The sequence below is a fragment of the Archocentrus centrarchus genome, chromosome 16 (assembly GCF_007364275.1).
Source record: "Archocentrus centrarchus isolate MPI-CPG fArcCen1 chromosome 16, fArcCen1, whole genome shotgun sequence".
NCBI classification, from domain to species: domain Eukaryota; kingdom Metazoa; phylum Chordata; class Actinopteri; order Cichliformes; family Cichlidae; genus Archocentrus; species Archocentrus centrarchus.
In genome coordinates, this window is record NC_044361.1 from 22,622,108 (window position 1) to 22,638,642 (window position 16,535).

General features: G+C 46.5%; 1 pseudogene; it reads right to left on the reverse strand.

Moving 5' to 3' along the window:
• Positions 1-14,582: 14,582 nt before the first annotated feature.
• LOC115794035 (serum amyloid P-component-like) lies at positions 14,583-15,473 on the reverse strand (annotated as a pseudogene).
• Positions 15,474-16,535: the final 1,062 nt, after the last annotated feature.

Genomic DNA, 16,535 nt, shown 5'->3' on the forward strand with positions numbered 1-16,535 from the left:
TATTTTATTTTCTCTTTTCAATGTGTCTGCTTTTCCTGAACTATTAAATTTTAAGGTCTTCAGGTTTGATTAAAATTCCTTAACAGAGGAGTTAACCTAGATTTCTTTAACCTGCTGTTCTAATGCTCTGATTAATACGAGTCAACTCAGTTAATTAGGCCAGATTCAATTCACCCAATCCTTTCACTCACTAGTCCTGCAAAATGATGAGTTAGGCATACTCAGTAAAACCTCAATGACTTACCAGTGCTACACCAACAGAATGAATGGAATTACAGTGCTGGAAGCACAAAATCAATTGTCCACAAATCTACAGAGAAACCCATTCAAATTCATATTCTGGTTTGTAATCTGCTTTTGGGTCCACTGCACATTGCAGTAAGAGATCATGGTGTAGTCCTACCACAGTTCAAAAGTGTGAGATAGTTTCCTTGTCTTTGGAATTTGAATTGATCCAGCAGGACCAAAGGCTTCAGTGGAAGTTCAGTTCTCCTAGGGGTGGCTCACTATCACTGTTCAATAGTCTCAGGTTCTCGGTCTCGGGGTTCCAATGCTAACAGGTCAGTTGTCATTCAGATTCAAACTGCACCCTGTAATAGTGGCAGTAACATTCACCATGCTTATTATGGTGGCCTAAAGGCATCTGTGCACATTGTCAGAAAATGTCAACTTACACGGGAAAAGAATATAAAATACACAATCTAAAATACTTACTAGGTCTCATTTTAGCTATCGGTGGCTTCAACAGCATATTCAGCAAAGAAGGTGAGGGAATAGCATGCTAACTGACAGCAAAGAAAACTTTGACTCACCAAATCTTATTCAAACTTGATCAAAACAGATTTTACCCACAAGGAACAAAGTTGGATACCATTTCTGCCACGTAATTCTCCACCCTGTTATCTGCCAATGTTGCAAACTCCTCAGTAAGGAAAGTAGCTACTGACTGTCCTAAAAGTCATTTTAGGTTGTAATCGAGGCTATAGAGCAGAAGAATAACATCATTGGAGAGACAAAAAGTGATTACAAAAAATGTTTAGAACTACAAATGAACTTCATGAAATAAAATTAAAACTGGAAAAGACTGCATCTGACCAGTGATTTATTTTTGTGTGGCTGCAACAGTGAAGAATCATCCTGCTCTGTAAGCCAGGCGGGATCAGTCAGTGCTTTGGGATGGGGAGGGGCTCACGGCAGCACCCGCTGCTCACTGAGGACAGTAACTGCAGAATGATTGGTGCTTTCATGTGCAGCCTCCTAAAGTTTCTAACAACAAAATCGCTAGATTTGTTGCTAGTTACTTTTTTGAAAAAAATGTTGCTAGACGGGTCTGAAAACTTGCTAATATAGCGACAAAGTCGCTAAGTTGGCAACGCTGTCATCTGACGCTCCCTTCTATCCACCGAGTGGCATTGTGGTTACAGGGATCAGCTGTCACTGGCAAACTTGACATAGAAACAATACACCAAAAACAAAGTACAAAACAACAACAGGACTGAAACTACAACTGCTCATCCTCATCTAGGGACAATTCTCAAATATGCTTGTTGGGGCAGTCTGCCTCCTCTACACTACTAATGCCAGATTATTGAATTGGGACCCGCAGCAGGTGATCGGTCAGAACCACACGGATGTCTTGCTCGCTTTATTTTGCTTTATTTCCACCACCAAGACAATTACAGCTGTTCTTAGCTCCACCAGGTTGTGGTCGCATAGGGTCAGTAGTATGGGTCTGCGGGGGTGCAGGTGTGTGGGTATTTGTGTGGTCTGCAACAAGAACCACCAAAACAGGTTTAACTATATGAAAATTACATCATAACAAATGCACATGTGAGTACACCCCGCAGCCTTACAATCTAAACATAACAAATCACATATGTAACAGGTTTAACACAGCAACCATAGCTCAGTAAATAACCTTACTCCCCAGACTTAACATATAATGCACATAACTAGTAGGTATACTCTTTACAACGATCCAGTGGCACCCTCTGCTGGTCTCTGAAGTGAACACAAACATGACCGCTTACAGTCGCACTCGGAGTGGCATTCACTCTGCTAATTACTCTGATTAATGCGCGGCACGGGTGCGTCCCACGATCACATAAAACGTAGGGAATCTCCGTATAATTACCCCTCTAAACCAGCCACCAGCCCAGTCTAACAGATAACAATACTATACAACACAATATAATACAATACAACCTTAACATGCTGCGCCGGAAATAACGCGCTCCTTGGGCTAGCAGTTAGCAACATCACGGCAGTCCAGGGCGTAGGTGCTACACCATCTTAAGCTATTACTCCCAACCCCAGTCCTTACTTGAAATAGACGCACACAGTCCACTGGCCGCTGCACCAATCTCCCTCTGGGTTGACAGTCGATATTCTTCACCCGTTCCGCTCGTAGCCGGCGCAGCTGAACTACCGCGTCCTGTGTAGCTCATGCGCAGGCGGCTCTCAATCCCTCCGCCGTCAGCAGGAAGAGAGCGAGCCAGGTCTCCTGATACTTCCCGTGCTGAATCTCCCCCGGAACAGCCTTTTTTACAGCCGCCCCCAGATTTCGGAAGGAAATCTGTACATCCAAAAAAAAGGGGCCTCCACCGTTCTCCTTGTCAAAGGGTAATATCTATTCCGGGATAGCTGGGAGCTGGATGAGCCGGGCAACAGGGCGAGTGTAGGTCTTATCCCCCACCCTCACTTCCGCTGACCGCACTTTCCCATCACGTCCAGGCGTGACACCGATTACTTTACCCACCGGCCACAGGGCACGTGGGAATTGAGGATCCACAACGAGAACCGTCTTGCCAGGCTGCAAGTTTGGATTCTCTGTATTCCACTTCTGCCGGACTTGAAGACCAGGCAGATAGAAACTGATAAAATGTTTCCAGAAATGATCGGCCAGCAGCTGGCTATGGCGCCAACGTTTACTGCTCAGGCGCTCTGAGGAAGGGTACACCACCTGCGGGAGCGAAGCGTCCCGACGTCCGACTAGCAAGGTATTAGGTGTGACCGGGTCTGGGTCTGCGATGTCTGTTGAAGTGTAGCCTAAGGGTTTGGAGTTAAGGATTCCTTCAATCTCCACTAACAGAGTCCTCAATACCTCTTCAGTGACCAACTGGGCTCCCAGGGTTACTTGAAGCGCTTGCTTCACAGATCGTATCTCACGTTCCCAGCAGCCCCCGAAGTGGGGTGCATTAGGCGGGTTGAACCTCCACCATATCTGCTGAGGGCCCAGCTGGGTCTGGAGGTCTGGTGCGAGGGCCATGAAAGCCTCCTGCAGTTCTCGATTGCTCCCTCTAAAATTGGTTCCTTGGTCGGAGAGTAGCTCGAAAGGTTTGCCTCTTCTGGCTATGAAACGTCTTAATGCCATCAGGAAGGCGTCTGTATCCAGGTGTGAGAGCAGATCAATATGTACCGCCCTGGTGGTCAGGCATTTAAACAGAACCCCCCAGCGCTTCTCAGTCCTCCTACCGATCTTCACCAAGTAGGGCCCGAAGCAATCAACTCCTGTAGAGTAGAAGGCCGGCTGATACAAGCGAAGTCTCGAGGGGGGCAGGTCAGCCATTCTAGGGACTTGTGGCTTGGCCCTCCATTTCTGACACTCAGAGCACTTCCGTTGGAGATGCCGGATGGCCTCCCTGCCTCCTGGGATCCAATATTTACGACGAATCTCAGCGAAGACTCTCTCCGGTCCTGGATGATGCAATCGTTGGTCATAGTCCTGGATCAGCAAACGGGTGATCGGATGTTTGGCATCCAGTACAACTGGATGCACCGCATCTGGCTCTAGCTGACTACTGTGGCGAAGACGACCCCCTACCCGGATGAGCTGGTCACCAGTTTCAAATTCAGGGGCCAGGGTAATCAGGCGGCTGTTCTTAGCAACCGGCTTACCGGCTTGCAGTTGGGCGTAATCCGTGGGGAAGCAATCCAGCTGCACCTGACGTAGCAAGGATTGCTGAGCTTGGTGGTAATCCTCAGCCGTGGCGCTGGTCAAGGCCGCCCCGTGGAGGCTCTGAATAGCCGCGGCGAGCAGCTCTCTGAAGGTAGAGAACTGGGTTGCATCAGGCAGGAGACCCCCCCCGGTAGTAAGACCGCAGAAAATTGTTCTTTTGCGTTCCTCGCATTCCTCTGCACTAATCTGAAGAGGCGGAGTTGCCGGCCATACATCCGGGCTACTCCCCAGAAACCCCGGCCCCCGAGCCCACCGACTCTCGGGTGTTAGGGTGGGAAGAGGTTTCCCACGGGTTATATCATCAGCAGGGTTGGAGGCCGACTCTACATACCTCCACGTGTCTCCCTTCGTGAGATCCTGAATTTCGGCCACACGTGTGCCGACGAACACCTTGTACCTGCACGACTCTGACTGAAGCCAGGTTAGGACTGTGGTCGAGTCCGTCCACAGTACCACTCGTTGTACAGGGAACGTGAGCTCAGTCTTGAGGAGCTGGGCCACTTGGGCTCCTGTCAAGGCCGCACATAGTTCTAGACGCGGGATCGATTGCTGCTTCCTGGGAGCAACTCTAGATCTAGCAGTGACAAAGGCTACCTCCACCCCCTGCCCGGGCCTCTCCGACCGGAGGTAGGCTACCGAGCCATAGGCTTGTTCGGAGGCGTCGCAGAACACATGTATCTCCCGCTGACAGTCCATGGTGTCTAATGGTGGACTAGTGTAACACCTGGGAAGGGTTATATTCGGTAAATGCAACAACTCCTTCTCCCACCCTCGCCATGCAGCAATCAGGTGCTCGGGAAGCTCGGGATCGTCCCAGTCTCGCTTCTTCTCCCACAAATGCTGGACGATGACCTTGGCCCTGGTTGTGTAGGGTACAAGGTACCCAAGGGGGTCATATTGGCTCGCTAGCACTCGGTAAATGTAGCGCAGCGTTATGCAATCTGGCCTCGTCAGGGATGCCCGATGTTTGAAGGACAGGATGTCCTGATGGCAGTTCCACTGCAGGCCTAGGGCGGACTCGGCCTGGCCGGGGTGCCCTTGGGCTATCCATCTCTCGGCACCTGCTGATCTCAGCTCCGCTGGGATGTGACGGATGGTGTCCGGATGCGTACTAGCCCATTGGCGCAGCTCGAAGCCCCCCTCAACCAGAAGAGACTGCAACTGTTGGATAATAGACCTCGCCTGGTCCACTGAGGCCACACTATGTAGACAGTTGTCCACATAGAAGTTCCTCAGTACCACGTCCCTCACTGGATCACCGGGCCGCGTGTGATCGGTAACGTGCCTCTGCAGGGCGTAGATTGCACAGCAGGGGCTACAGGTCGTACCGAAGGGAAGCACGGCCCATTGATATACCGTGGGCGGTTCATCCCGTTTGAGGTCTCTCCACACAAAGCGGAGTAAAGGTTGATCTGCTGGTAAGAGTCTAACCTGATGAAACATGCCCTTTATGTCACTGCTAAAGGCCACGCTGTGTTCTCTGAAACGTAGGAGAACAGCGAGTAGGGTAGGGCCGAGTGCTGGGCCAGGAAGCAGAAGCTCATTCAGATCGACCCCTTTGAATTGGAAAGAGCAGTTGAAAACCACTCGATGCTTGCCATTGTGCTCAACCAGGTGATGCGGGATGTACCAACTGTTAACAGTCTGGCCCTGGTCAAGTGGTAGCTTGACGACATAACCGGCCTGCACGAGTCGTTGGATCTCGGCGTTGTAGACTCGGGCTATGTCAGGGTTCTTAGCCAAACGCCTCTCAGTACTCCTGAGCTGAGGCAACACCGCCTCCTTAGGTGCCCACAGGTTCGGGAAGTTTTGGACGCGCAGTAGAGGGGTAGCATAACGGTAAATGCCGTTCACCTCGACCCGCACAGTCCCTTGTTCCAAACTGCTAAGAGCCTCCTGATCCTGTCGCGACCTCATACTAGCCTTCTCATTTCGCCATGGCAGCACATCCAACTGCCACAGTTTCTCGACATGCTGCTGAATGTCGGCTGGTGGGGCTCTATAACTGGTGAACAGGCAATGCTGCTCACGAAGATACGCCTTGATATTATTGGTTGGCCCCTGTAGTGTCCACCCGAGGCGAGTGCGGACTGCCACAGGTGCCCCGGGGGGCCCCAGGACTACCGACTCAACTGGGGTCACCAGGTGGGGGTAGTCTGAGCCAATCAGCAGCAATGGGACAATATCTTTGAATGATGGGATAGGAACCCCTTTCAGATACCGGTACTTGCGCTTCAACGCCTTAACCGGATAGGTGTGCTGCCCTAGTCCCAGCTTCGGTGCCGTGAAGGCCCCTTCTATGCGGTACACCTTATCTGGACAGCCCACTGGTGAGATGGAGAACGCGACCGATGCTCCTGTAAGCACATGCTGCTCCTGTCTCACCGTCCGCAAGGGCAGGTCCTCGGGCTGGCCCTGGAGCCCCAGTTGCTGTACAGCGGGGTCCAGCAGTAAGGTGCGCTCTGACCCGTCGTCAAGCACCGCGTAAGTCTCCATGGTTTGAGTGCCATGCCGCAAAATGACCTTGGTGACTTTAAGTAACACGCGGCTCCCCTGCGGGGGTTTGCCGATGTAGAACACCTCCTCTACCGCTGGGGTAGGTGTGGCCTCACTGGCCTCAGCCGCCCCAATGTCTGACCTCTTATCGCCTCCGTCCTTTTTCCCACTGGCTGGTGCATTAAGATAATGCAGGGCGAGGAGATGCCTATTATTACAGGACTTACAGAGCATCTTCAGGTTGCAGTCTGAGGCTCTGTGCTCCCTACCACACCTCCAGCAACGGTTATTCTCTTGTATCCAACTACGCTTCTGCGCTGTGCTCAGATACTTAAAGTTTGAGCAGTTATTCAGCGAATGCTTGTCATTGTCGCAGAATGGGCAGAATTTCTTCGCACTCTGGCCTAGCCCTTTAGCGGCACCTCCCTCGGTTTTGGTTTCGGTACCTACCATGAGAATGGAAGCCTTGGTAGGTAGCCTCGTAGCAGGCCGGAGGTCTTTGGGCCTGGCATCAATATCTTTCTTGGGGCGGTATTGTGCGATATCATCTTGGATCTGGAGCTCATACTCTAACCAGTGAGCCAGATCCCGAAGCGTGGGGATCGGGATCCGCAGAGGGTGTATATACCGTCTGAACCCAGATCTGAGCTCGTGCGGTAACTTACCCAGCAGGCGGGTGACATGTGAACCACAGTCCAGCTCCACCCATCCTTTCTGCCCCAGCTGCTCTAACATGCTCACCAGCGAGCGGACATTCAAGGCAAACAACCTAAAGGATTTAATGTCCCCACTTAGGATGCTGGGCCCATCCATGAGCTCCGCGATGCGCTGCAGAGCAAGCTGGTGCGCCTGCCCATACTGCCGATTCAAGGCGGCCATAGTGTCCGTGAAGGGGTAATCCGAATTGGTATAGGAATCTGCGACTAGCAGTGCCTCTTCCAATTTCAGATGGTCAACTAATATCTGGAACTTAAAGCGTTCCGAAGCTCCCTCTGGCAGCAGGTTCTCCAGAGCCATTCGGAGTCTCGCAAACTCCCTAGGGTTCGGGCGGCTGAAATCTGGGATGGTAGGCGCCGGCCCCCTATACACGCTCTCTCGCCCACCCGGTGGGCCCATGTATTGGAAGCTGGATTGGTGCCGTTCCGGTCCATGACCCGGACCCCACCCCCGTTCAGGGCTGTAGCCCCGTCTCTGCTCGGGGGAGTCCCTGCGCCACCATTCCTGGCCATCGCTGGTGTAATACTCCCCTCCTGTCCTGGGTACCCTACGTGAAGCGTAGGGCCCCGCGCGCCCTGGGTCAGACGGAAAGTCGTGTCTCCCCCAATATTGGTCGGGACCTCTGACCGCATGCTGTGGATATGATACGGCCCCACTAAGAAAACCCTCTGGAGAGCCTGGCCGCAAGGCTGTGGCTCTAAAGCCGGAACCTGTACTGTGCAGTGTCCCCTGGGGAGCCCCCTGCCGATACCCCTCCACCAAGCCGTGGTGCTCAAGCTTGACCCTGAGCTGCTCGTTTTGGAGTCTCAGCTTCTCCACCGATGCTAGAAGGCTGTCCCTCTCCAGTTCGAGATCATGACGTTCTCTCCTCCCCTGCTCTGGGCTATGGGGTTCCTGGCTAATCGGGGAGGCCGAGCGTGTGAAGTATCTGCTGTGGTGGTCTCCATCTCCCAATTTATCCTGCGTTGAGGAAGGAGTCTCCATGCCTGGTGGTGGCCCCGATCTGGCTGGGAACCCAGATCGGTCATCGTTGTCCGGATATGCGGGGAGGGATTGTTGCCTCCTGACACACATACCCACCTCGTCTTCCTGTGCTGTAGACATCCTTATCTGCTGTAGACTCCTCATCCGGCTCGAAGGACCACTTTGTTGGGGCAGTCTGCCTCCTCTACACTAATAATGCCAGATTATTGAATTGGGACCCGCAGCAGGTGATCGGTCAGAACCACACGGATGTCTTGCTCGCTTTATTTTGCTTTATTTCCACCACCAAGACAGTTACAGCTGTTCTTAGCTCCACCAGGTTGTGGTCGCATAGGGTCAGTAGTATGGGTCTGCGGGGGTGCAGGGGTGGGTATTTGTGTGGTCTGCAACAAGAACCACCAAAACAGGTTTAACTATATGAAAATTACATCATAACAAATGCACATGTGAGTACACCCCGCAGCCTTACAATCTAAACATAACAAATCACATATGTAACAGGTTTAACACAGCAACCATAGCTCAGTAAATAACCTTACTCCCCAGACTTAACATATAATGCACATAACTAGTAGGTATACTCTTTACAACGATCCAGTGGCACCCTCTGCTGGTCTCTGAAGTGAACACAAACATGACCGCTTACAGTCGCACTCGGAGTGGCATTCACTCTGCTAATTACTCTGATTAATGCGCGGCACGGGTGCGTCCCGCGATCACATAAAACGTAGGGAATCTCCGTATAATTACCCCTCTAAACCAGCCACCAGCCCAGTCTAACAGATAACAATACTATACAACACAATATAATACAATACAACCTTAACATGCTGCGCCGGAAATAACGCGCTCCTTGGGCTAGCAGTTAGCAACATCACGGCAGTCCAGGGCGTAGATGCTACACCATCTTAAGCTATTACTCCCAACCCCAGTCCTTACTTGAAATAGACGCACACAGTCCACTGGCCGCTGCACCAATCTCCCTCTGGGTTGACAGTCGATATTCTTCACCCGTTCCGCTCGTAGCTGGCGCAGCTGAACTACCGCGTCCTGTGTAGCTCATGCGCAGGCGGCTCTCAATCCCTCCGCCGTCAGCAGGAAGAGAGCGAGCCAGGTCTCCTGATACTTCCCGTGCTGAATCTCCCCCGGAACAGCCTTTTTTACAATGCTAATCAAATTAACCTGGGTTACACCCTCCCACCTTAATCTTATGCAGCAGGGTTCTAGCTGAGTGATCTAGTTTATCACCCGGTGCTGCGCCAGGCTGAGAATTTCACAGGTTCACTATCAGAACCGATCGCTATCACCACACCACAATTACTAGCAAGTGATAGTCCACTTGCTAGTTCGGATGACCAGGATATACATTATTACTGTTCCTGTCTCAAGTCTTCCTCTGAAATGCTGGGAATGACAGGAAACCCATAATAATGCTCAAAGCTGTCTAGAATAGCTTTAGTTGACATAGCAAGGGATGTTACAAGAGGAAAACCAAGAACACTGTTGTCCATATCAGCTGGTGGATGGACAAGGTGTTTCTCACAGGTTGCATTAATGGCATCGTGAGAAACATCAGTAAAGCTCTTAGAATCAGGTAGATGGTGTTGAATGAATTGGCAAATTTGCTCTTGTTCTTTAGGAGAAATTGGATAATTGACTGGCTCAGCATGGGAACATCGTGGCAGTCCATCAGCATCTAGATTGTACTTCCCTGCTCTGTAGCGAAGTTAGAACCTGAAGGAGAAGAGTAGACCACCAGTGATGGCTGGTTGCATCTAACTTAGCTGCGGTCAAAAGGTAAGTCAGAGAATTGCTGTCTGTGATGACTGAAAAAGAACTTCCATACAGATAGTAACTAAGCTTCTTTGTTACAGCCCCCTTGAATGCCAACAACTCAAGTTTGTTGGCTGGAAAACAAGATTCACTTTAGGATAGACCTCTGCTGTCAAATGCAATTACATTTGTTTTTCCCCATTGCTCTTGATAGAGTGTAACCCAGTTGCTCTTTCATCTGTATGCAAGACATATGTCAACTTTGGATCAGCAAAACCCAACACAGGGACAGTGGTTAGCTTGTCAATGATAGTTTTAAAATCTTTTGGCAAGATTTGAGAAGAGCTCCTTGAGCTAGAAATATTTATCTTTGTCCACTTTGTGACAGCTGTCCTTCTTTAGTGGTGGGTATCCAGTGGTGAGGTCATTCAGGGGTTTTACTATTTTCAAGTAATCTTGAATGAATCGCTGGTAATACCCTGCAAACCCAAGGAATTAATGCAGTTCTTTGAAAGTTATAGGACTTGGCTAGGTTTTAAGGACCTCAGCTTTCTCAGGGTCTGTCTCTACATCATGCAGGGACATGATATGGCCCAGATACCTCACAGATGTTTGGAAAATTTTTACAATTTTTCCAGGGACAATTTAAATCTGTACTCCTGGAGACAGTTGAGTATGTGGAGTAGCTGGGTTTCATGTTCCTCAAGGGTTTCTGAAAACACACTGAGATCATCCAAAAACACAGAGATTCTTTAATGTCAATACCACCTATGCACTTCTCAATCAGCCTTTGGAATGTGCTGTGAGTATTGCTTATGCTCTGGGGCATGCTGTTAACCTCCCAGAAACCCAGTGGACACACAAAAGCAGTCTTATGTTTGTCAGCCTCATCTACCTTAATAGTAGTAGTAGCCATATTTGGGGTTGAGAACAGAGAACCACTTTGAGCCTGTGAGGCCAGAGAAAGTCTTCTACAGATTAGGCAATGCACATGCATCCTTGATAGTTTGGAGGTTTAGCCGTCGATAATCGACACAGAGTCTTACATCCCCATTCTCCTTCCTTCCATATCACAGCCATGGTTAATGATGACTCATATTCTGTGATTACTCCTGCATCACTTAGCTCTTGCAGTTGTTGCCATAAAGCCTCAAGATCTTGTGGGCGTATTGGGTGAGGCCTGTGCTTAAAGGGCGTCTTGTCACTTAACTTGATCATCTTACACTTAAGTGTCAGTACAACCAAATATTTTAACAGTTAGAACTAGCTCACAAAAACTTTTCTTTAGCTTTGCATTCAGCATAAGAGGTGGTATCCGCAGACTTCCTGCAACAGCACAAGTGAAATTACCGTAATAACCACATGCTGGCTGTGAAGCGCAATTTCTCAGCTTTCAGAAACCATCTGCATTTTTCTGATAGCATAAACCATCATGTAATTATGGTAATGCAAAATTTCCTTGCACAAATGTGTCGGCAGCAATACGCTCAGTGTTGAAGGCTGTTAAAAGGCATATCAGCAACGATAGCTCATTGTAAGGGTTAAAAGACAGAATGGTGAGAATCACCTTATCTACTGTCTTTTACTGCTTTCCTTTGACATCTACCAGGCCAGACTGGGCTGTCTTCTCATCTCACTGATGCCATTCTCTAATGATGTGTCACGCTCAAGAGAGCTAGCAGTTAAGATGTGAGAACTGACTTTCTGCTTTGATGCACCAAGATTTTTCCTCATCTGGTTTACTTTAGCCAAATGTTTCCTCCTCCACTTGCAACTGTAACAGTAACTTACAGAATCGGGGGGTGGGGGTGGGGGTGGGGTGTCTCTTTTATGCTCAAGCTCTGATATTACGGCATTATCTCAACAGCCACGGCAAAACTGACATAAGAGGTGTCTGTCAATTTCACTAGCTCATACAGCACTCCTTTTTAGCGACCTGCAGTTGGTGTAGTTAATGGGACAGTTTCTCCCCAGCATCTTGGAGTGTGTTGAGAAATTTGGCAAAAAGCTCATCACCATCCTTTAGAGCTTCAAAAGTTGAATCCAGTAGTTTAAGGTAAGCTGTCGGTGAAGCCTGGGGGGCCTAAGGGTTATACAGCATCAGCTGCTGGTGATGCCAGGCTGTCTAGGATTTTTCAATCGGATTGTGGGATTTCTTCAAAATGAGCTGCCACTCAACTTTGAAATCCTAAGCAATTCACTCAAATAACTCTGGGTGGCGCTATTAGTCACAGCAGGTAGGAATATGCTTGATAAAGCTCAGATTTGGTATGTGACTTGACTGGGCAGACCCACTCAAACTCTAAAACAGCATTAGTTATTATTATGTTGTGTTAAAGGGTGTTTGAAATCACAAACTACACAGACAAAGATAAAGAAAATATTCTAAAGATGTATGTGAAATATGCCTACGCATACTTTTACCTAATTCTTATTTTATATGTAATTTATAGATGCATTTTGAACCTTGACTGTATTTCTGTGTTTTTGTGGAGAAAAGATTGTGTTGTTCTTTTCTTTGCTTTGTTATGTCTCACATAGTTTCTTTCAGAGAACTCCAAGGCTTTGCAGACGTTCAACTTTCAGAAAAGGGCCTGAAAGTATTCACTGAACTCTAATTAAAACCCAGATAAATGCAGTGTTCAAAGAAGGATCTACTTAAGCTTTTTTTCCAGTCAGATATTTTTTCTTAATTTTGCCTTTTCAATGTTTCTGTTTTCCCTGAACTATAAAAACTAAAGTATTCAGGTTCGATTAAAAAAAAAAAAAAAAAAAGAAGTTTAAAATAAGTTCTTTCTCCATATGTTAAATCTTCATATTTTTTCATGCAAACTAGCTGTGTAAGCTTCAGCATTGCAGTAAAGACTTATATTTTCAGCACAGCATGGGCTGCGCTCACCATGGCTGAGGACATCAGTGGAGCAAATGGTACCTCAAGCAAAAGTGTTTTCCACTATTTGAGAATTGGACCTTTATAAATTCTCATCTCCCCCCCTCTGTTGAGGTAAAAGTTGCCCTCCATTACATCAGGAAGCAGCTGGCCTATCACAAGGGGCTTTTTCCGAGTTCTCACACAGCACATAATGCTTAATTGATTCAGCACAAATGTCAAAAGTGAGGTGTTTAAAGTGAGTAGTGTTACTGCTGCAGCTCCTGTCTTGCAGCCTAATTTATTGTGGAAACCCCCGGGGGTTTGCAAGTAGGCTACAGCATCACAAGTGCCATGGTTTGAGGAAATGTTGCAATTCCTTCAGAAAAGAGCTCAACCTGGGCAAAACAATGTGATGGTGAATAACTAGTTGTTTCACTTGGCTAAAGCCAGTTGCATCTTGAAGGTGGTATGGACCTGCAGGCTTCTGTGTTCAGCTCAGTATTGACTCAAAGACAGTAATCAACAGTATGCACTAAGAATACCCACCCATAAAGCAAGGATGTGGGGGAGACTAAACAGGATATCTTTAATATTGTAAATCCTCTTAAATATTTTTCACAAACTTGCATTTTATAATAATAAGCTTTGCAGGAGTTTTTCCGCTTTTCCTGCTATTTTTTCTTGGTGAGCTCTGCCAAATAGTTAGTCGGATAAAGAATTCACTAAAGTTTTTGGCCTTTCTGCTCTAAAGTAATACCAAGCATTCATATCTAAAAAAAAGCCTTAAAAACAGGGTCATTAAAGTTGAATTAAGAAGCCATAAAAAGAGGAGAAATCAAGAATAATTACAAGCTGCTAAGTTTAATATCCAGGCATTGAACTGAAGTAACATTGGTTCTGACATGAGCCATTAAATCACAGAGCATTAGATAGATTAATGGTTGTAAAAATGTAGGTGGAAAATTGAATGTAGTTTTGTGAATGTCTATGCGACATACAGGAAATTCTTTTTAAGCACTTAAAGCTTTTCCTCAGGTTTTGTCCTACTTTGATCCTAACATGAGCCGTGCAGTTTTACAGTGAATAAATCAACATGACTTTCATAGGCACACTCATGCAGGAGCCCAAGTCTTCTTCTCCTGTCTTCAAGGGCTACAATCATAAAGATAACATAAAGCAGAATTTACTCACATTTAGATGAATGTGTAGAGATGAGCTCCACAAGGAGGGCCAAGAGCTGAGTCAGGCTTCATAAACATGGATGATAACACATAAAGGCGAGCTGAATTACTGTCAAGGGTCAAAATAGTTCAGGGAACCCCTGCCTTATATTTTAGTATTGTAAATGGTTTGTCAGTATAGTCATAAAAGACACTGGACACGAGACTAGACTACAGTTCAAAATGATTGTTTTTAATGAACTGTGAAGAAGAACATCAGAGGGAAATAAATGACACACGATCACATATCGTAATCCTTCACTTCAACAAGGCAATGTGGCAGGGAACACAGGTCAGGGTGTTTATACTGAGGAGACGATTTAGATGATTGGTGACAGGCGTGGACTTAGATAGAAACCCCAAACCATCATACATTTACTAATTAATTCATTAACATAGATGTTTTTAATTGATTATTCTGATTTAACATAAGCTTCTATCTTTTAAAATGTTGTTTTTTTGACAGAAATCCAAGCTGATCAAAGACACTACCCTCCCCAAAGACTAGCTGCAGATGTTTCAAAGCTTCTCCTGAATGACTTGAGATATTTATAGTATGACTTCAGTGACAAGTCAGTTGTTTATTTTCTATTAGTACTCTTCCTATGGCCTGGAACTCTAGTGTCCTCCAGTTTGTGACATTTTCTGGAGTGAAGTTTAGATCTTCTATGTAGCGGGGAAATGACATAATTCCACATGTGAACATCAGTCATCATTTCAACAAAAGACTGAGCAATGTCAGTTTTCCCACCATTGGAGTGCTGCTCCTGTATGAATTGCGGAGTTAATAAATTAACTCTCTGGAATAACAATTGGTTTAGCGATGTCCGATCCACAGAAGAATTTCTTTATTCAGGGCTTTCTGTTTAACCACAGCTGCACCAGCCCAGCTTCAGCATCCCAAGTGGAGCAAATGGGCTGCCATGTATTCAGAATGTAGCCCTGCCTGATAAATGTTACTCTGTTGTCCCTGACATAGATGTCAATCACATTACTTGCCACTTACTTGAATTCCAGGAAGCCAGTGTGCAGAGAGAGAAAAAATGGATACATTCAGCCTCACATTAGCTGTGCTGGTTTCTTGTGGAAAGGTGAACATTTTGCCAGATAGATGTACAACAAATGGGGGATAAGCAGGGCCAGATCAAGTCATGACTAAAAACAAAAAAACAACCAAAATCTGATGCCATGCTGTACATGTCAGTACTGCTTACAGTACAGTCATTACCAAACAGACAGAGAAACAGAAAGTTTGATGAAGCTGACTAAATATGGTTAATAGCCCTTTCAATATGCCATTAATCTTTTCTTTTAAATATGAAGCTATAAGTAGTCCAAGATAAAAGTCTTTTTAAGACCTCTGATTTTTGTGTATAAATAAGAAACCATATGTATTACCTTGAGGCACTGCAGCACATGCTTTCAGCATTGCCAGAAGAATCAGAATTGGCATCTGATAAAAAGTCAAATAAACTAGACAATTCAATTCAATAATTTCAGCTGCACTGCTTTTCCTGACGATATGCAGTGGAAGATAGAAGAGAAATTGCGGTCACCTTAATCCTTATTCATGTCATAGTTGTACCTTTAAATCTGTGTCAAGATGTTGTGACAAGAGCGAACGGGAATTGTGAGTTTTATATCCTTGCTGCTTCCTCATTCATGTCAGGGTGCATTTGGAAACTACTGCCTCCAGAAATACATTTCCTTGTACCCATTTAACAACACTGAATATTAAAGGTTAGGCTTGTACTTGTGTTCATTGTGTTCAGTCTTTTAATGGAGTAGTGTTGTCACTCTTCCTTGTTGGCTGCCTTTTGATCCATTCTCTATCAAGATGATTCCACACTGCTTCAATAATGTTGAGGTCCAGGCTAATTCCGTTAGTTTTTCACAAGATCTGCAACACAATGACTGAAATGCCGTCCCAAATCATGACAGAGGCTCCTCTGTTGTACTTTTCTCCTACACATTGATGGTGATTTGAACCAAACATTTCAAATTTGGATTCACAAGACCTCCATAAGACCTGTTACCACTGATTTTCAGTGCAGTTCTTGGATAATTTGGTCTACACCAGCCTTTTGTTATGATAGATAAGATTCAGCGCTTGAGTTAAGTGCCTTTTATATGTTTCTAAGTTTTCTTCTCTTTTTAATTTTACAACTTTTTCTCATGATAATTATTACATCCCCAACAAGGTCTAGGATTGAGAGGAGTAACATAATACTGGATGGAGAAACATGAGGAGGCTGTTTGGGTTGGTTTGAAAGCTTTATTGTCAAGATGTTAACAGAAGGAAGCATAAAATTGATTTTGGGGAAAGCCAAGGCCAACACAACAAACAAAACAACCCTAACTTAAAATGAAACCGCATCAACAAAGTAACTTAGTTAACACAAAGATTACAAACCTACACCTCGGCTCCCTGACAACTAAGGAAAAAAGGAGAAAAAGGTGACTACCATACAAAATGGCAGCTCTCCCCTACAAGCTTCCTGATGTTATGAGAATG